A 19,938-nucleotide genomic window follows, 5' to 3' on the forward strand; every position below is an offset into this window, starting at 1 on the left:
CTGGATGGAGACCGCCTGGGAATACCAGGTGCTTTAAGCTTTTTGAAATTTTTCACTTAGTATATAATAATTTTGCCAAAAAATAGAGTCAATGCCCGATCTCTGAATATAAGCAGGTTTGGGCCAGGTTAGTACATGGATGGGAGACTGCCTGGGAATACCAGGTGCTTTAATTTTTGGATATTTTTCACGAATTTATAATAATCTTGCAAAAAAAAAAAAAAAAAAGAGTCAATGCCCGATCTCTGAATCTTAGCAGGTTTGGTCTGGTTAGTACTTGGATGAGAGACCGCCAAGGAATACCAGGTGCTTTAAGCTTTTGGAATTTTTTCACTTAGTATATAATAAATTTGGCCAAAAAATAGAGTCAATGCCCGATCTCTGAATATAAGCAGGTTTGGGCCAGGTTAGTACATGGATGGAGACTGCCTGGGAATACCAGGTGCTTTAAATTTTTGGATATTTTTTCACGAATTATATAATAATCTGGCAAAAAAAAAAAAAAAGAGTCAATGCCCGATCTCTGAATCTTAGCAGGTTTGGTCTGGTTAGTACTTGGATGAGAGACCGCCAAGGAATACCAGGTGCTTTAAGCTTTTGGAATTTTTTCACTTAGTATATAATAAATTTGGCAAAAAATAGAGTCAATGCCCGATCTCTGAATATAAGCAGGTTTGGCCAGGTTAGTACATGGATGGGAGACTGCCTGGGAATACCAGGTGCTTTAAATTTTTGGATATTTTTCACAAATTATATAATAATCTTGCAAAAAAAAAAAAAAATAGAGTCAATGCCCGATCTCTGAATATAAGCAGGTTTGGGCCAGGTTAGTACTTGGATGAGAGACCGCCTAGGAATACCAGGTGCTTTAAGCTTTTGGGGTTTCTTTCCTACTTTTATAATGTACTGGCGAGTAGATTGGCTGATCTTTAAATAGCCTTCTCTTTGCAGCAGTCTTCGCTTATGGCCATACCAGCCTGGCTATGCCCGATCTTGTCTGATCTCGTAAGCTAAGCAGGTTTGGGCCTGGTTAGTGCCTGGATGGGAGACCGCCTGGGAATACCAGGTACTGTAAGCTTTTTTGAAATTTTTCACTTAGTATATAATAATTTTGCCAAAAAATAGAGTCAATGCCCGATCTCTGAATATAAGCAGGTTTGCGCCAGGTTAGTACATGGATGGGAGACTGCCTGGGAATACCAGGTGCTTTAAATTTTTGGATATTTTTCACGAATTATATAATAATCTTGCAAAAAAAAAAAAAAAAGAGTCAATGCCCGATCTCTGAATCTTAGCAGGTTTAGGTCTGGTTAGTACTTGGATGAGAGACCGCCAAGGAATACCAGGTGCTTTAAGCTTTTGGAATTTTTTCACTTAGTATATAATAAATTTGGCAAAAAATAGAGTCAATGCCCGATCTCTGAATATAAGCAGGTTTGGGCCAGGTTAGTACATGGATGGGAGACTGCCTGGGAATACCAGGTGCTTTAAATTTTTGGATATTTTTCACGAATTATATAATAATCTTGCAAAAAAAAAAAAAAGAAGTCAATGCCCGATCTCTGAATCTTAGCAGGTTTAGGTCTGGTTAGTACTTGGATGAGAGACCGCCAAGGAATACCAGGTGCTTTAAGCTTTTGGAATTTTTTCACTTAGTATATAATAAATTTGGCAAAAAATAGAGTCAATGCCCGATCTCTGAATATAAGCAGGTTTGGGCCAGGTTAGTACATGGATGGGAGACTGCCTGGGAATACCAGGTGCTTTAAATTTTTGGATATTTTTCACAAATTATATAATAATCTTGCAAAAAAAAAAAAAAAGAGTCAATGCCCGATCTCTGAATCTTAGCAGGTTTAGGTCTGGTTAGTACTTGGATGAGAGACCGCCTAGGAATACCAGGTGCTTTAAGCTTTTGGGTTTTTTCCTACTTTTATAAATGTACTGGCGAGTAGATTGGCTGATCTTTAAATAGCCTTCTCTTTGCAGCAGTCTTCGCTTATGGCCATACCAGCCTGGCTATGCCCGATCTTGTCTGATCTCGTAAGCTAAGCAGGTTTGGGTCTGGTTAGTACCTGGATGGGAGACCGCCTGGGAATACCAGGTGCTTTAAGCTTTTTTGAATTTTTCACTTAGTATATAATAATTTGGCCAAAAATAGAGTCAATGCCCGATCTCTGAATATAAGCAGGTTTGCGCCAGGTTAGTACATGGATGGGAGACTGCCTGGGAATACCAGGTGCTTTAAATTTTTGGATATTTTTCACGAATTATATAATAATCTTGCAAAAAAAAAAAAAAAAAAGAGTCAATGCCCGATCTCTGAATCTTAGCAGGTTTAGGTCTGGTTAGTACTTGGATGAGAGACCGCCAAGGAATACCAGGTGCTTTAAGCTTTTGGAATTTTTTCACTTAGTATATAATAAATTTGGCAAAAAATAGAGTCAATGCCCGATCTCTGAATATAAGCAGGTTTGGGCCAGGTTAGTACTTGGATGAGAGACCGCCTAGGAATACCAGGTGCTTTAAGCTTTTGGGGTTTCTTTCCTACTTTTATAATGTACTGGCGAGTAGATTGGCTGATCTTTAAATAGCCTTCTCTTTGCAGCAGTCTTCGCTTATGGCCATACCAGCCTGGCTATGCCCGATCTTGTCTGATCTCGGAAGCTAAGCAGGTTTGGGCCTGGTTAGTGCCTGGATGGGAGACCGCCTGGGAATACCAGGTACTGTAAGCTTTTTTGAAATTTTTCACTTAGTATATAATAATTTTGCCAAAAAATAGAGTCAATGCCCGATCTCTGAATATAAGCAGGTTTGCGCCAGGTTAGTACATGGATGGGAGACTGCCTGGGAATATCAGGTGCTTTAAATTTTTGGATATTTTTCACGAATTATATAATAATCTTGCAAAAAAAAAAAAAAAAAAAAAAGTCAATGCCCGATCTCTGAATCTTAGCAGGTTTAGGTCTGGTTAGTACTTGGATGAGAGACCGCCAAGGAATACCAGGTGCTTTAAGCTTTTGGAATTTTTTCACTTAGTATATAATAAATTTGGCAAAAAATAGAGTCAATGCCCGATCTCTGAATATAAGCAGGTTTGGGCCAGGTTAGTACATGGATGGGAGACTGCCTGGGAATACCAGGTGCTTTAAATTTTTGGATATTTTTCACAAATTATATAATAATCTTGCAAAAAAAAAAAAAAAAAGAGTCAATGCCCGATCTCTGAATCTTAGCAGGTTTAGGTCTGGTTAGTACTTGGATGAGAGACCGCCAAGGAATACCAGGTGCTTTAAGCTTTTGGAATTTTTTCACTTAGTATATAATAAATTTGGCAAAAAATAGAGTCAATGCCCGATCTCTGAATATAAGCAGGTTTGGGCCAGGTTAGTACATGGATGGGAGACTGCCTGGGAATACCAGGTGCTTTAAATTTTTGGATATTTTTCACGAATTATATAATAATCTTGCAAAAAAAAAAAAAAAAAGAAGTCAATGCCCGATCTCTGAATCTTAGCAGGTTTAGGTCTGGTTAGTACTTGAATGATAGACCGCCAAGGAATACCAGGTGCTTTAAGCTTTTGGAATTTTTTCACTTAGTATATAATAAATTTGGCAAAAAATAGAGTCAATGCCCGATCTCTGAATATAAGCAGGTTTGGGCCAGGTTAGTACTTGGATGAGAGACCGCCTAGGAATACCAGGTGCTTTAAGCTTTTGGGTTTCTTTCCTACTTTTATAATGTACTGGCGAGTAGATTGGCTGATCTTTAAATAGCCTTCTCTTTGCAGCAGTCTTCGCTTATGGCCATACCAGCCTGGCTATGCCCGATCTTGTCTGATCTCGGAAGCTAAGCAGGTTTGGGCTGGTTAGTGCCTGGATGGGAGACCGCCTGGAATACCAGGTACTCTAAGCTTTTTTGAAATTTTTCACTTAGTATATAATAATTTTGCCAAAAAATAGAGTCAATGCCCGATCTCTGAATATAAGCAGGTTTGCGCCAGGTTAGTACATGGATGGGAGACTGCCTGGGAATACCAGGTGCTTTAGGAAGAAGAAGTCAATGCCCGATCTCTGAATCTTAGCAGGTTAAGGTCTGGTTAGTACTTGAATGAGAGACCGCCAAGGAATACCAGGTGCTTTAAGCTTTTGGAATTTTTTCACTTAGTATATAATAAATTTGGCAAAAAATAGAGTCAATGCCCGATCTCTGAATATAAGCAGGTTTGGGCCAGGTTAGTACTTGGATGAGAGACCGCCTAGGAATACCAGGTGCTTTAAGCTTTTGGGGTTTCTTTCCTACTTTTATAATGTACTGGCGAGTAGATTGGCTGATCTTTAAAAAGCCTTCTCTTTGCAGCAGTCTTCGCTTATGGCCATACCAGCCTGGCTATGCCCGATCTTGTCTGATCTCGTAAGCTAAGCAGGTTTGGGCCTGGTTAGTGCCTGGATGGGAGACCGCCTGGGAATACCAGGTACTTTAAGCTTTTTTGAAATTTTTCACTTAGTATATAATAATTTTGCCAAAAAATAGAGTCAATGCCCGATCTCTGAATATAAGCAGGTTTGGGCGCCAGGTTAGTACATGGATGGGAGACTGCCTGGGAATACCAGGTGCTTTAAATTTTTGGATATTTTTCACGAATTATATAATAATCTTGCAAAAAAAAAAAAAAGAGTCAATGCCCGATCTCTGAATCTTAGCAGGTTTAGGTCTGGTTAGTACTTGGATGAGAGACCGCCAAGGAATACCAGGTGCTTTAAGCTTTTGGAATTTTTTCACTTAGTATATAATAAATTTGGCAAAAAAGAGTCAATGCCCGATCTCTGAATATAAGCAGGTTTGGGCCAGGTTAGTACATGGATGGGAGACTGCCTGGGAATACCAGGTGCTTTAAATTTTTGGATATTTTTCACGAATTATATAATAATCTTGCAAAAAAAAAAAAAAGAGTCAATGCCCGATCTCTGAATCTTAGCAGGTTTAGGTCTGGTTAGTACTTGGATGAGAGACCGCCAAGAATACCAGGTGCTTAAGCTTTTTGAATTTTTTCACTTAGTATATAATAATTTTGCCAAAAAATAGAGTCAATGCCCGATCTCTGAATATAAGCAGGTTTGGGCCAGGTTAGTACATGGATGGGAGACTGCCTGGGAATACCAGGTGCTTTAAATTTTTGGATATTTTTCACGAATTATATAATAATCTTGCAAAAAAAAAAAAAAAAAAGAAGAAGTCAATGCCCGATCTCTGAATCTTAGCAGGTTTAGGTCTGGTTAGTACTTGAATGAGAGACCGCCAAGGAATACCAGGTGCTTTAAGCTTTTGGAATTTTTTCACTTAGTATATAATAAATTTGGCAAAAATAGAGTCAATGCCCGATCTCTGAATATAAGCAGGTTTGGGCCAGGTTAGTACTGGATGAGAGACCGCCTAGGAATACCAGGTGCTTTAAGCTTTTGGGGTTTCTTTCCTACTTTTATATGTACTGGCGAGTAGATTGGCTGATCTTTAAATAGCCTTCTCTTTGCAGCAGTCTTCGCTTATGGCCATACCAGCCTGGCTATGCCCGATCTTGTCTGATCTCGGAAGCTAAGCAGGTTTGGGCCTGGTTAGTGCCTGGATGGGAGACCGCCTGGAATACCAGGTACTTTAAGCTTTTTTGAAATTTTTCACTTAGTATATAATAATTTTGCCAAAAAATAGAGTCAATGCCCGATCTCTGAATATAAGCAGGTTTGCGCCAGGTTAGTACATGGATGGGAGACTGCCTGGGAATACCAGGTGCTTTAAATTTTTGGATATTTTTCACGAATTATATAATAATCTTGCAAAAAAAAAAAAAAAGAGTCAATGCCCGATCTCTGAATCTTAGCAGGTTTAGGTCTGGTTAGTACTGGATGAGAGACCGCCAAGGAATACCAGGTGCTTTAAGCTTTTGGAATTTTTTCACTTAGTATATAATAAATTTGGCAAAAAATAGAGTCAATGCCCGATCTCTGAATATAAGCAGGTTTGGGCCAGGTTAGTACATGGATGGGAGACTGCCTGGGAATACCAGGTGCTTTAAATTTTTGGATATTTTTCACGAAATTATATAATAATCTTGCAAAAAAAAAAAAAAAGAGTCAATGCCCGATCTCTGAATCTTAGCAGGTTTAGGTCTGGTTAGTACTTGGATGAGAGACCGCCAAGGAATACCAGGTGCTTTAAGCTTTTGGAATTTTTTCACTTAGTATATAATAAATTTGGCAAAAAATAGAGTCAATGCCCGATCTCTGAATATAAGCAGGTTTGGGCCAGGTTAGTACATGGATGGGAGACTGCCTGGGAATACCAGGTGCTTTAAATTTTTGGATATTTTTCACAATTATATAATAATCTTGCAAAAAAAAAAAAAAAAGAGTCAATGCCCGATCTCTGAATCTTAGCAGGTTTAGGTCTGGTTAGTACTTGGATGAAAGACCGCCTAGGAATACCAGGTGCTTAAAGCTTTTGGAATTTTTTCACTTAGTATATAATAAATTTGGCAAAAAATAGAGTCAATGCCCGATCTCTGAATATAAGCAGGTTTGGGCCAGGTTAGTACATGGATGGGAGACTGCCTGGGAATACCAGGTGCTTTAAATTTTGGATATTTTTTCACGAATTATATAATAATCTTGCAAAAAAAAAAAAAAAAAAGAAGAAGTCAATGCCCGATCTCTGAATCTTAGCAGGTTAAGGTCTGGTTAGTACTTGAATGATAGACCGCCAAGGAATACCAGGTGCTTTAAGCTTTTGGAATTTTTTCACTTAGTATATAATAAATTTGGCAAAAAATAGAGTCAATGCCCGATCTCTGAATATAAGCAGGTTTGGGCCAGGTTAGTACTTGGATGAGAGACCGCCTAGGAATACCAGGTGCTTTAAGCTTTTGGGGTTTCTTTCCTACTTTTATAATGTACTGGCGAGTAGATTGGCTGATCTTTAAATAGCCTTCTCTTTGCAGCAGTCTTCGCTTATGGCCATACCAGCCTGGCTATGCCCGATCTTGTCTGATCTCGTAAGCTAAGCAGGTTTGGGCCTGGTTAGTGCCTGGATGGGAGACCGCCTGGGAATACCAGGTACTGTAAGCTTTTTTGAAATTTTTCACTTAGTATATAATAATTTGCCAAAAAATAGAGTCAATGCCCGATCTCTGAATATAAGCAGGTTTGCGCCAGGTTAGTACATGGATGGGAGACTGCCTGGGAATACCAGGTGCTTTAAATTTTTGGATATTTTTCACGAATTATATAATAATCTTGCAAAAAAAAAAAAAAAGAGTCAATGCCCGATCTCTGAATCTTAGCAGGTTTAGGTCTGGTTAGTACTTGGATGAGAGACCGCCAAGGAATACCAGGTGCTTTAAGCTTTTGGAATTTTTTCACTTAGTATATAATAAATTTGGCAAAAAATAGAGTCAATGCCCGATCTCTGAATATAAGCAGGTTTGGGCCAGGTTAGTACATGGATGGGAGACTGCCTGGGAATACCAGGTGCTTTAAATTTTTGGATATTTTTCACGAATTATATAATAATCTTGCAAAAAAAAAAAAAAAAAGAGTCAATGCCCGATCTCTGAATCTTAGCAGGTTTAGGTCTGGTTAGTACTTGGATGAGAGACCGCCAAGGAATACCAGGTGCTTTAAGCTTTTGGAATTTTTTCACTTAGTATATAATAAATTTGGCAAAAAATAGAGTCAATGCCCGATCTCTGAATATAAGCAGGTTTGGGCCAGGTTAGTACATGGATGGGAGACTGCCTGGGAATACCAGGTGCTTTAAATTTTTTGGATATTTTTCACAATTATATAATAATCTTGCAAAAAAAAAAAAAAAAAGAATAGAGTCAATGCCCGATCTCTGAATCTTAGCAGGTTTAGGTCTGGTTAGTACTTGGATGAGAGACCGCCTAGGAATACCAGGTGCTTTAAGCTTTTTGGGGTTTTTTCCTACTTTTTAATAATGTACTGGCGAGTAGATTGGCTGATCTTTAAATAGCCTTCTCTTTGCAGCAGTCTTCGCTTATGGCCATACCAGCCTGGCTATGCCCGATTTGTCTGATCTCGTAAGCTAAGCAGGTTAGTGCCTGGATGGGGAGACCGCCTGGGAATACCAGGTGCTAAGCTTTTTGAATTTTTCACTTAGTATATAATAATTTTGCCAAAAAATAGAGTCAATGCCCGATCTCTGAATATAAGCAGGTTTGCGCCAGGTTAGTACATGGATGGGAGACTGCCTGGGAATACCAGGTGCTTTAAATTTTTGGATATTTTTCACGAATTATATAATAATCTTGCAAAAAAAAAAAAAAAAAAAGAGTCAATGCCCGATCTCTGAATCTTAGCAGGTTTAGGTCTGGTTAGTACTTGGATGAGAGACCGCCAAGGAATACCAGGTGCTTTAAGCTTTTGGAATTTTTTCACTTAGTATATAATAAATTTGGCAAAAAATAGAGTCAATGCCCGATCTCTGAATATAAGCAGGTTTGGGCCAGGTTAGTACATGGATGGGAGACTGCCTAGGAATACCAGGTGCTTTAAGCTTTGGGGTTTCTTTCCTACTTTTATAATGTACTGGCGAGTAGATTGGCTGATCTTTAATAGCCTTCTCTTTGCAGCAGTCTTCGCTTATGGCCATACCAGCCTGGCTATGCCCGATCTTGTCTGATCTCGAAGCTAAGCAGGTTTGGGCCTGGTTAGTGCCTGGATGGGAGACCGCCTGGGAATACCAGGTGCTTTAAGCTTTTTGAAATTTTTTCACTTAGTATATAATAAATTTGGCAAAAAATAGAGTCAATGCCCGATCTCTGAATATAAGCAGGTTTGGCGCCAGGTTAGTACATGGATGGGAGACTGCCTGGGAATACCAGGTGCTTTAAATTTTTTGATATTTTTCACGAATTATATAATAATCTTGCAAAAAAAAAAAAAAAAAAAAAGAGTCAATGCCCGATCTCTGAATCTTAGCAGGTTTAGGTCTGGTTAGTACTTGGATGAGAGACCGCCAAGGAATACCAGGTGCTTTAAGCTTTTGGAATTTTTTCACTTAGTATATAATAATTTTGGCAAAAAATAGAGTCAATGCCCGATCTCTGAATATAAGCAGGTTTGGGCCAGGTTAGTACATGGATGGGAGACTGCCTGGGAATACCAGGTGCTTTAAATTTTTGGATATTTTTCACGAATTATATAATAATCTTGCAAAAAAAAAAAAAAAAAAAGAGTCAATGCCCGATCTCTGAATCTTAGCAGGTTTAGGTCTGGTTAGTACTTGGATGAGAGACCGCCAAGGAATACCAGGTGCTTTAAGCTTTTGGAATTTTTTCACTTAGTATATAATAAATTTGGCAAAAAATAGAGTCAATGCCCGATCTCTGAATATAAGCAGGTTTGGGCCAGGTTAGTACATGGATGGGAGACTGCCTGGGAATACCAGGTGCTTTAAATTTTTGGATATTTTTCACAAATTATATAATAATCTTGCAAAAAAAAAAAAAAAAAAGAGTCAATGCCCGATCTCTGAATCTTAGCAGGTTTAGGTCTGGTTAGTACTTGGATGAGAGACCGCCAAGGAATACCAGGTGCTTAAAGCTTTTGGAATTTTTTCACTTAGTATATAATAAATTTGGCAAAAAATAGAGTCAATGCCCGATCTCTGAATATAAGCAGGTTTGGGCCAGGTTAGTACATGGATGGGAGACTGCCTGGGAATACCAGGTGCTTTAAATTTTTGGATATTTTTCACGAATTATATAATAATCTTGCAAAAAAAAAAAAAAAAGAAGTCAATGCCCGATCTCTGAATCTTAGCAGGTTAAGGTCTGGTTAGTACTTGGATGATAGACCGCCAAGGAATACCAGGTGCTTTAAGCTTTTGGAATTTTTTCACTTAGTATATAATAAATTTGGCAAAAAATAGAGTCAATGCCCGATCTCTGAATATAAGCAGGTTTGGGCCAGGTTAGTACTTGGATGAGAGACCGCCTAGGAATACCAGGTGCTTTAAGCTTTTGGGGTTTCTTTCCTACTTTTATAATGTACTGGCGAGTAGATTGGCTGATCTTTAAATAGCCTTCTCTTTGCAGCAGTCTTCGCTTATGGCCATACCAGCCTGGCTATGCCCGATCTTGTCTGATCTCGGAAGCTAAGCAGGTTTGGGCCTGGTTAGTGCCTGGATGGGAGACCGCCTGGAATACCAGGTACTCTAAGCTTTTTGAAATTTTTCACTTAGTATATAATAATTTTGCCAAAAAATAGAGTCAATGCCCGATCTCTGAATATAAGCAGGTTTGCGCCAGGTTAGTACATGGATGGGAGACTGCCTGGGAATATCAGGTGCAGAAGAAGAAGTCAATGCCCGATCTCTGAATCTTAGCAGGTTTAGGTCTGGTTAGTACTTGGATGAGAGACCGCCAAGGAATACCAGGTGCTTTAAGCTTTTGGAATTTTTTCACTTAGTATATAATAAATTTGGCAAAAAATAGAGTCAATGCCCGATCTCTGAATATAAGCAGGTTTGGGCCAGGTTAGTACATGGATGGGAGACTGCCTGGGAATACCAGGTGCTTTAAATTTTTGGATATTTTTCACAAATTATATAATAATCTTGCAAAAAAAAAAAAAAAAAAGAGTCAATGCCCGATCTCTGAATCTTAGCAGGTTTAGGTCTGGTTAGTACTTGGATGAGAGACCGCCAAGGAATACCAGGTGCTTTAAGCTTTTGGAATTTTTTCACTTAGTATATAATAAATTTGGCAAAAAATAGAGTCAATGCCCGATCTCTGAATATAAGCAGGTTTGGGCCAGGTTAGTACATGGATGGGAGACTGCCTGGGAATACCAGGTGCTTTAAATTTTTGGATATTTTTCACGAATTATATAATAATCTTGCAAAAAAAAAAAAAAAAGAAGAAGTCAATGCCCGATCTCTGAATCTTAGCAGGTTAAGGTCTGGTTAGTACTTGAATGATAGACCGCCAAGGAATACCAGGTGCTTTAAGCTTTTGGAATTTTTTCACTTAGTATATAATAAATTTGGCAAAAAATAGAGTCAATGCCCGATCTCTGAATATAAGCAGGTTTGGGCCAGGTTAGTACTTGGATGAGAGACCGCCTAGGAATACCAGGTGCTTTAAGCTTTTGGGGTTTCTTTCCTACTTTTATAATGTACTGGCGAGTAGATTGGCTGATCTTTAAATAGCCTTCTCTTTGCAGCAGTCTTCGCTTATGGCCATACCAGCCTGGCTATGCCCGATCTTGTCTGATCTCGGAAGCTAAGCAGGTTTGGGCCTGGTTAGTGCCTGGATGGGAGACCGCCTGGGAATGCCAGGTACTCTAAGCTTTTTTGAAATTTTTCACTTAGTATATAATAATTTTGCCAAAAAATAGAGTCAATGCCCGATCTCTGAATATAAGCAGGTTTGCGCCAGGTTAGTACATGGATGGGAGACTGCCTGGGAATATCAGGTGCTTTAAATTTTTGGATATTTTTCACGAATTATATAATAATCTTGCAAAAAAAAAAAAAAAAAAAGAGTCAATGCCCGATCTCTGAATCTTAGCAGGTTTAGGTCTGGTTAGTACTTGGATGAGAGACCGCCAAGGAATACCAGGTGCTTTAAGCTTTTGGAATTTTTTCACTTAGTATATAATAAATTTGGCAAAAAATAGAGTCAATGCCCGATCTCTGAATATAAGCAGGTTTGGGCCAGGTTAGTACATGGATGGGAGACTGCCTGGGAATACCAGGTGCTTTAAATTTTTGGATATTTTTCACAAATTATATAATAATCTTGCAAAAAAAAAAAAAAAAAGAGTCAATGCCCGATCTCTGAATCTTAGCAGGTTTAGGTCTGGTTAGTACTTGGATGAGAGACCGCCAAGGAATACCAGGTGCTTTAAGCTTTTGGAATTTTTTCACTTAGTATATAATAAATTTGGCAAAAAATAGAGTCAATGCCCGATCTCTGAATATAAGCAGGTTTGGGCCAGGTTAGTACATGGATGGGAGACTGCCTGGGAATACCAGGTGCTTTAAATTTTTGGATATTTTTCACGAATTATATAATAATCTTGCAAAAAAAAAAAAAAAAAGAAGAAGTCAATGCCCGATCTCTGAATCTTAGCAGGTTAAGGTCTGGTTAGTACTTGAATGATAGACCGCCAAGGAATACCAGGTGCTTTAAGCTTTTGGAATTTTTTCACTTAGTATATAATAAATTTGGCAAAAAATAGAGTCAATGCCCGATCTCTGAATATAAGCAGGTTTGGGCCAGGTTAGTACTTGGATGAGAGACCGCCTAGGAATACCAGGTGCTTTAAGCTTTTGGGGTTTCTTTCCTACTTTTATAATGTACTGGCGAGTAGATTGGCTGATCTTTAAATAGCCTTCTCTTTGCAGCAGTCTTCGCTTATGGCCATACCAGCCTGGCTATGCCCGATCTTGTCTGATCTCGGAAGCTAAGCAGGTTTGGGCCTGGTTAGTGCCTGGATGGGAGACCGCCTGGGAATACCAGGTACTCTAAGCTTTTTGAAATTTTTCACTTAGTATATAATAATTTTGCCAAAAAATAGAGTCAATGCCCGATCTCTGAATATAAGCAGGTTTGCGCCAGGTTAGTACATGGATGGGAGACTGCCTGGGAATATCAGGTGCTTTAAATTTTTGGATATTTTTCACGAATTATATAATAATCTTGCAAAAAAAAAAAAAAAAAAAAGAGTCAATGCCCGATCTCTGAATCTTAGCAGGTTTAGGTCTGGTTAGTACTTGGATGAGAGACCGCCAAGGAATACCAGGTGCTTTAAGCTTTTGGAATTTTTTCACTTAGTATATAATAAATTTGGCAAAAAATAGAGTCAATGCCCGATCTCTGAATATAAGCAGGTTTGGGCCAGGTTAGTACATGGATGGGAGACTGCCTGGGAATACCAGGTGCTTTAAATTTTTGGATATTTTTCACAAATTATATAATAATCTTGCAAAAAAAAAAAAAAAAAGAGTCAATGCCCGATCTCTGAATCTTAGCAGGTTTAGGTCTGGTTAGTACTTGGATGAGAGACCGCCAAGGAATACCAGGTGCTTTAAGCTTTTGGAATTTTTTCACTTAGTATATAATAAATTTGGCAAAAAATAGAGTCAATGCCCGATCTCTGAATATAAGCAGGTTTGGGCCAGGTTAGTACATGGATGGGAGACTGCCTGGGAATACCAGGTGCTTTAAATTTTTGGATATTTTTCACGAATTATATAATAATCTTGCAAAAAAAAAAAAAGAAGAAATCAATGCCCGATCTCTGAATCTTAGCAGGTTAAGGTCTGGTTAGTACTTGAATGATAGACCGCCAAGGAATACCAGGTGCTTTAAGCTTTTGGAATTTTTTCACTTAGTATATAATAAATTTGGCAAAAAATAGAGTCAATGCCCGATCTCTGAATATAAGCAGGTTTGGGCCAGGTTAGTACTTGGATGAGAGACCGCCTAGGAATACCAGGTGCTTTAAGCTTTTGGGGTTTCTTTCCTACTTTTATAATGTACTGGCGAGTAGATTGGCTGATCTTTAAATAGCCTTCTCTTTGCAGCAGTCTTCGCTTATGGCCATACCAGCCTGGCTATGCCCGATCTTGTCTGATCTCGTAAGCTAAGCAGGTTTGGGCCTGGTTAGTGCCTGGATGGGAGACCGCCTGGGAATACCAGGTACTTAAGCTTTTTTGAAATTTTTCACTTAGTATATAATAATTTTGCCAAAAAATAGAGTCAATGCCCGATCTCTGAATATAAGCAGGTTTGCGCCAGGTTAGTACATGGATGGGAGACTGCCTGGGAATATCAGGTGCTTTAAATTTTTGGATATTTTTCACGAATTATATAATAATCTTGCAAAAAAAAAAAAAAAAAAAAAGAGTCAATGCCCGATCTCTGAATCTTAGCAGGTTTAGGTCTGGTTAGTACTTGGATGAGAGACCGCCAAGGAATACCAGGTGCTTTAAGCTTTTGGAATTTTTTCACTTAGTATATAATAAATTTGGCAAAAAATAGAGTCAATGCCCGATCTCTGAATATAAGCAGGTTTGGGCCAGGTTAGTACATGGATGGGAGACTGCCTGGGAATACCAGGTGCTTTAAATTTTTGGATATTTTTCACAAATTATATAATAATCTTGCAAAAAAAAAAAAAAAGAGTCAATGCCCGATCTCTGAATCTTAGCAGGTTTAGGTCTGGTTAGTACTTGGATGATAGACCGCCAAGGAATACCAGGTGCTTTAAGCTTTTGGAATTTTTTCACTTAGTATATAATAAATTTGGCAAAAAATAGAGTCAATGCCCGATCTCTGAATATAAGCAGGTTTGGGCCAGGTTAGTACATGGATGAGAGACCGCCTAGGAATACCAGGTGCTTTAAGCTTTTGGGGTTTCTTTCCTACTTTTATAATGTACTGGCGAGTAGATTGGCTGATCTTTAAATAGCCTTCTCTTTGCAGCAGTCTTCGCTTATGGCCATACCAGCCTGGCTATGCCCGATCTTGTCTGATCTCGGAAGCTAAGCAGGTTTGGGCCTGGTTAGTGCCTGGATGGGAGACCGCCTGGGAATGCCAGGTACTCTAAGCTATTTTGAAATTTTTCACTTAGTATATAATAATTTTGCCAAAAAATAGAGTCAATGCCCGATCTCTGAATATAAGCAGGTTTGCGCCAGGTTAGTACATGGATGGGAGACTGCCTGGGAATATCAGGTGCTTTAAATTTTTGGATATTTTTCACGAATTATATAATAATCTTGCAAAAAAAAAAAAAAAAAAAGAGTCAATGCCCGATCTCTGAATCTTAGCAGGTTTAGGTCTGGTTAGTACTTGGATGAGAGACCGCCAAGGAATACCAGGTGCTTTAAGCTTTTGGAATTTTTTCACTTAGTATATAATAAATTTGGCAAAAAATAGAGTCAATGCCCGATCTCTGAATATAAGCAGGTTTGGGCCAGGTTAGTACATGGATGGGAGACTGCCTGGGAATACCAGGTGCTTTAAATTTTTGGATATTTTTCACAAATTATATAATAATCTTGCAAAAAAAAAAAAAAAAAAGAGTCAATGCCCGATCTCTGAATCTTAGCAGGTTTAGGTCTGGTTAGTACTTGGATGAGAGACCGCCAAGGAATACCAGGTGCTTTAAGCTTTTGGAATTTTTTCACTTAGTATATAATAAATTTGGCAAAAAATAGAGTCAATGCCCGATCTCTGAATATAAGCAGGTTTGGGCCAGGTTAGTACATGGATGGGAGACTGCCTGGGAATACCAGGTGCTTTAAATTTTTGGATATTTTTCACGAATTATATAATAATCTTGCAAAAAAAAAAAAAAGAAGAAGTCAATGCCCGATCTCTGAATCTTAGCAGGTTAAGGTCTGGTTAGTACTTGAATGATAGACCGCCAAGGAATACCAGGTGCTTTAAGCTTTTGGAATTTTTTCACTTAGTATATAATAAATTTGGCAAAAAATAGAGTCAATGCCCGATCTCTGAATATAAGCAGGTTTGGGCCAGGTTAGTACTTGGATGAGAGACCGCCTAGGAATACCAGGTGCTTTAAGCTTTTGGGGTTTCTTTCCTACTTTTATAATGTACTGGCGAGTAGATTGGCTGATCTTTAAATAGCCTTCTCTTTGCAGCAGTCTTCGCTTATGGCCATACCAGCCTGGCTATGCCCGATCTTGTCTGATCTCGGAAGCTAAGCAGGTTTGGGCCTGGTTAGTGCCTGGATGGGAGACCGCCTGGGAATACCAGGTACTCTAAGCTTTTTTGAAATTTTTCACTTAGTATATAATAATTTTGCCAAAAAATAGAGTCAATGCCCGATCTCTGAATATAAGCAGGTTTGCGCCAGGTTAGTACATGGATGGGAGACTGCCTGGGAATATCAGGTGCTTTAAATTTTTGGATATTTTTCACGAATTATATAATAATCTTGCAAAAAAAAAAAAAAAAAAAAAGAGTCAATGCCCGATCTCTGAATCTTAGCAGGTTTAGGTCTGGTTAGTACTTGGATGAGAGACCGCCAAGGAATACCAGGTGCTTTAAGCTTTTGGAATTTTTTCACTTAGTATATAATAAATTTGGCAAAAAATAGAGTCAATGCCCGATCTCTGAATATAAGCAGGTTTGGGCCAGGTTAGTACATGGATGGGAGACTGCCTGGGAATACCAGGTGCTTTAAATTTTTGGATATTTTTCACAAATTATATAATAATCTTGCAAAAAAAAAAAAAAAGAGTCAATGCCCGATCTCTGAATCTTAGCAGGTTTAGGTCTGGTTAGTACTTGGATGAGAGACCGCCAAGGAATACCAGGTGCTTTAAGCTTTTGGAATTTTTTCACTTAGTATATAATAAATTTGGCAAAAAATAGAGTCAATGCCCGATCTCTGAATATAAGCAGGTTTGGGCCAGGTTAGTACATGGATGAGAGACCGCCTGGAATACCAGGTGCTTTAAGCTTTTGGGGTTTCTTTCCTACTTTTATAATGTACTGGCGAGTAGATTGGCTGATCTTTAAATAGCCTTCTCTTTGCAGCAGTCTTCGCTTATGGCCATACCAGCCTGGCTATGCCCGATCTTGTCTGATCTCGGAAGCTAAGCAGGTTTGGGCCTGGTTAGTGCCTGGATGGGAGACCGCCTGGGAATGCCAGGTACTCTAAGCTTTTTGAAATTTTTCACTTAGTATATAATAATTTTGCCAAAAAATAGAGTCAATGCCCGATCTCTGAATATAAGCAGGTTTGCGCCAGGTTAGTACATGGATGGGAGACTGCCTGGGAATATCAGGTGCAAAGAAGAAGTCAATGCCCGATCTCTGAATCTTAGCAGGTTAAGGTCTGGTTAGTACTTGAATGATAGACCGCCAAGGAATACCAGGTGCTTTAAGCTTTTGGAATTTTTTCACTTAGTATATAATAAATTTGGCAAAAAATAGAGTCAATGCCCGATCTCTGAATATAAGCAGGTTTGGGCCAGGTTAGTACATGGATGGGAGACTGCCTGGGAATACCAGGTGCTTTAAATTTTTGGATATTTTTCACAAATTATATAATAATCTTGCAAAAAAAAAAAAAAAAAATAGAGTCAATGCCCGATCTCTGAATCTTAGCAGGTTTAGGTCTGGTTAGTACTTGGATGAAAGACCGCCAAGGAATACCAGGTGCTTTAAGCTTTTGGAATTTTTTCACTTAGTATATAATAAATTTGGCAAAAAATAGAGTCAATGCCCGATCTCTGAATATAAGCAGGTTTGGGCCAGGTTAGTACATGGATGGGAGACTGCCTGGGAATACCAGGTGCTTTAAATTTTTGGATATTTTTCACGAATTATATAATAATCTTGCAAAAAAAAAAAAAAAAAGAAGAAGTCAATGCCCGATCTCTGAATCTTAGCAGGTTAAGGTCTGGTTAGTACTTGAATGATAGACCGCCAAGGAATACCAGGTGCTTTAAGCTTTTGGAATTTTTTCACTTAGTATATAATAAATTTGGCAAAAAATAGAGTCAATGCCCGATCTCTGAATATAAGCAGGTTTGGGCCAGGTTAGTACTTGGATGAGAGACCGCCTAGGAATACCAGGTGCTTTAAGCTTTTGGGGTTTTTTTCCTACTTTTATAATGTACTGGCGAGTAGATTGGCTGATCTTTAAATAGCCTTCTCTTTGCAGCAGTCTTCGCTTATGGCCATACCAGCCTGGCTATGCCCGATCTTGTCTGATCTCGGAAGCTAAGCAGGTTTGGGCCTGGTTAGTGCCTGGATGGGAGACCGCCTGGGAATGCCAGGTACTCTAAGCTTTTTTGAAATTTTTTCACTTAGTATATAATAATTTTGCCAAAAAATAGAGTCAATGCCCGATCTCTGAATATAAGCAGGTTTGCGCCAGGTTAGTACATGGATGGGAGACTGCCTGGGAATATCAGGTGCTTTAAATTTTTGGATATTTTTCACGAATTATATAATAATCTTGCAAAAAAAAAAAAAAAAAGAGTCAATGCCCGATCTCTGAATCTTAGCAGGTTTAGGTCTGGTTAGTACTTGGATGAGAGACCGCCAAGGAATACCAGGTGCTTTAAGCTTTTGGAATTTTTTCACTTAGTATATAATAAATTTGGCAAAAAATAGAGTCAATGCCCGATCTCTGAATATAAGCAGGTTTGGGCCAGGTTAGTACATGGATGGGAGACTGCCTGGGAATACCAGGTGCTTTAAATTTTTGGATATTTTTCACAAATTATATAATAATCTTGCAAAAAAAAAAAAAAAAAGAGTCAATGCCCGATCTCTGAATCTTAGCAGGTTTAGGTCTGGTTAGTACTTGGATGAGAGACCGCCAAGGAATACCAGGTGCTTTAAGCTTTTGGAATTTTTTCACTTAGTATATAATAAATTTGGCAAAAAAAAGAGTCAATGCCCGATCTCTGAATATAAGCAGGTTTGGGCCAGGTTAGTACATGGATGGGAGACTGCCTGGGAATACCAGGTGCTTTAAATTTTTGGATATTTTTTCACGAATTATATAATAATCTTGCAAAAAAAAAAAAAAAAGAAGAAGTCAATGCCCGATCTCTGAATCTTAGCAGGTTAAGGTCTGGTTAGTACTTGAATGATAGACCGCCAAGGAATACCAGGTGCTTTAAGCTTTTGGAATTTTTTCACTTAGTATATAATAAATTTGCCAAAAAATAGAGTCAATGCCCGATCTCTGAATATAAGCAGGTTTGGGCCAGGTTAGTACTTGGATGAGAGACCGCCTAGGAATACCAGGTGCTTTAAGCTTTTGGGGTTTCTTTCCTACTTTTATAATGTACTGGCGAGTAGATTGGCTGATCTTTAAATAGCCTTCTCTTTGCAGCAGTCTTCGCTTATGGCCATACCAGCCTGGCTATGCCCGATCTTGTCTGATCTCGGAAGCTAAGCAGGTTTGGGCCTGGTTAGTGCCTGGATGGGAGACCGCCTGGGAATACCAGGTACTCTAAGCTATTTTGAAATTTTTCACTTAGTATATAATAATTTTGCCAAAAAATAGAGTCAATGCCCGATCTCTGAATATAAGCAGGTTTGCGCCAGGTTAGTACATGGATGGGAGACTGCCTGGGAATATCAGGTGCTTTAAATTTTTGGATATTTTTCACGAATTATATAATAATCTTGCAAAAAAAAAAAAAAAAAAAAAGAGTCAATGCCCGATCTCTGAATCTTAGCAGGTTTAGGTCTGGTTAGTACTTGGATGAGAGACCGCCAAGGAATACCAGGTGCTTTAAGCTTTTGGAATTTTTTCACTTAGTATATAATAAATTTGGCAAAAAATAGAGTCAATGCCCGATCTCTGAATATAAGCAGGTTTGGGCCAGGTTAGTACATGGATGGGAGACTGCCTGGGAATACCAGGTGCTTTAAATTTTTGGATATTTTTCACAAATTATATAATAATCTTGCAAAAAAAAAAAAAAAAATAGAGTCAATGCCCGATCTCTGAATCTTAGCAGGTTTAGGTCTGGTTAGTACTTGGATGAGAGACCGCCAAGGAATACCAGGTGCTTTAAGCTTTTGGAATTTTTTCACTTAGTATATAATAAATTTGGCAAAAAATAGAGTCAATGCCCGATCTCTGAATATAAGCAGGTTTGGGCCAGGTTAGTACATGGATGGGAGACTGCCTGGAATACCAGGTGCTTTAAATTTTTGGATATTTTTCACGAATTATATAATAATCTTGCAAAAAAAAAAAAAAAAGAAAAGTCAATGCCCGATCTCTGAATCTTAGCAGGTTAGGTCTGGTTAGTACTTGGATGATAGACCGCCAAGGAATACCAGGTGCTTTAAGCTTTTGGAATTTTTCACTTGTGTATATAATAAATTTGGCAAAAATAGAGTCAAT

At 38.6% G+C, this 19,938-nt stretch overlaps 1 non-coding gene and 16 pseudogenes across 1 annotated transcript; all 17 read left to right on the plus strand.

The window, feature by feature from the left end:
* Positions 1–959: 959 nt before the first annotated feature.
* LOC113085459 (uncharacterized) lies at positions 960–1,078 on the plus strand (annotated as a pseudogene).
* Positions 1,079–1,997: 919 nt separating this feature from the next.
* LOC113085470 (uncharacterized) lies at positions 1,998–2,116 on the plus strand (annotated as a pseudogene).
* Positions 2,117–2,616: 500 nt separating this feature from the next.
* On the plus strand, positions 2,617–2,735 carry LOC113085458 (5S ribosomal RNA). Its single transcript, XR_003284281.1, has one exon. It is a non-coding gene; the product is annotated as a 5S ribosomal RNA (ribosomal RNA).
* A 1,064-nt stretch (positions 2,736–3,799) lies between these two features.
* LOC113085472 (uncharacterized) lies at positions 3,800–3,916 on the plus strand (annotated as a pseudogene).
* Positions 3,917–4,368: 452 nt separating this feature from the next.
* On the plus strand, positions 4,369–4,487 carry LOC113085465 (uncharacterized; annotated as a pseudogene).
* Positions 4,488–5,542: 1,055 nt separating this feature from the next.
* Positions 5,543–5,660, plus strand: LOC113085467 (uncharacterized; annotated as a pseudogene).
* Positions 5,661–7,000: 1,340 nt separating this feature from the next.
* Positions 7,001–7,119, plus strand: LOC113085460 (uncharacterized; annotated as a pseudogene).
* Positions 7,120–8,653: 1,534 nt separating this feature from the next.
* LOC113085466 (uncharacterized) lies at positions 8,654–8,771 on the plus strand (annotated as a pseudogene).
* Positions 8,772–10,120: 1,349 nt separating this feature from the next.
* On the plus strand, positions 10,121–10,238 carry LOC113085468 (uncharacterized; annotated as a pseudogene).
* Positions 10,239–11,249: 1,011 nt separating this feature from the next.
* Positions 11,250–11,368, plus strand: LOC113085461 (uncharacterized; annotated as a pseudogene).
* A 1,067-nt stretch (positions 11,369–12,435) lies between these two features.
* On the plus strand, positions 12,436–12,554 carry LOC113085473 (uncharacterized; annotated as a pseudogene).
* Positions 12,555–13,617: 1,063 nt separating this feature from the next.
* LOC113085471 (uncharacterized) lies at positions 13,618–13,735 on the plus strand (annotated as a pseudogene).
* A 783-nt stretch (positions 13,736–14,518) lies between these two features.
* LOC113085462 (uncharacterized) lies at positions 14,519–14,637 on the plus strand (annotated as a pseudogene).
* Positions 14,638–15,702: 1,065 nt separating this feature from the next.
* Positions 15,703–15,821, plus strand: LOC113085474 (uncharacterized; annotated as a pseudogene).
* Positions 15,822–16,603: 782 nt separating this feature from the next.
* On the plus strand, positions 16,604–16,722 carry LOC113085463 (uncharacterized; annotated as a pseudogene).
* Positions 16,723–17,735: 1,013 nt separating this feature from the next.
* Positions 17,736–17,854, plus strand: LOC113085464 (uncharacterized; annotated as a pseudogene).
* Positions 17,855–18,920: 1,066 nt separating this feature from the next.
* LOC113085475 (uncharacterized) lies at positions 18,921–19,039 on the plus strand (annotated as a pseudogene).
* Positions 19,040–19,938: the final 899 nt, after the last annotated feature.

This window comes from Carassius auratus, unplaced genomic scaffold (assembly GCF_003368295.1).
Source record: "Carassius auratus strain Wakin unplaced genomic scaffold, ASM336829v1 scaf_tig00041648, whole genome shotgun sequence".
Taxonomy (NCBI): Eukaryota; Metazoa; Chordata; class Actinopteri; order Cypriniformes; family Cyprinidae; genus Carassius; species Carassius auratus.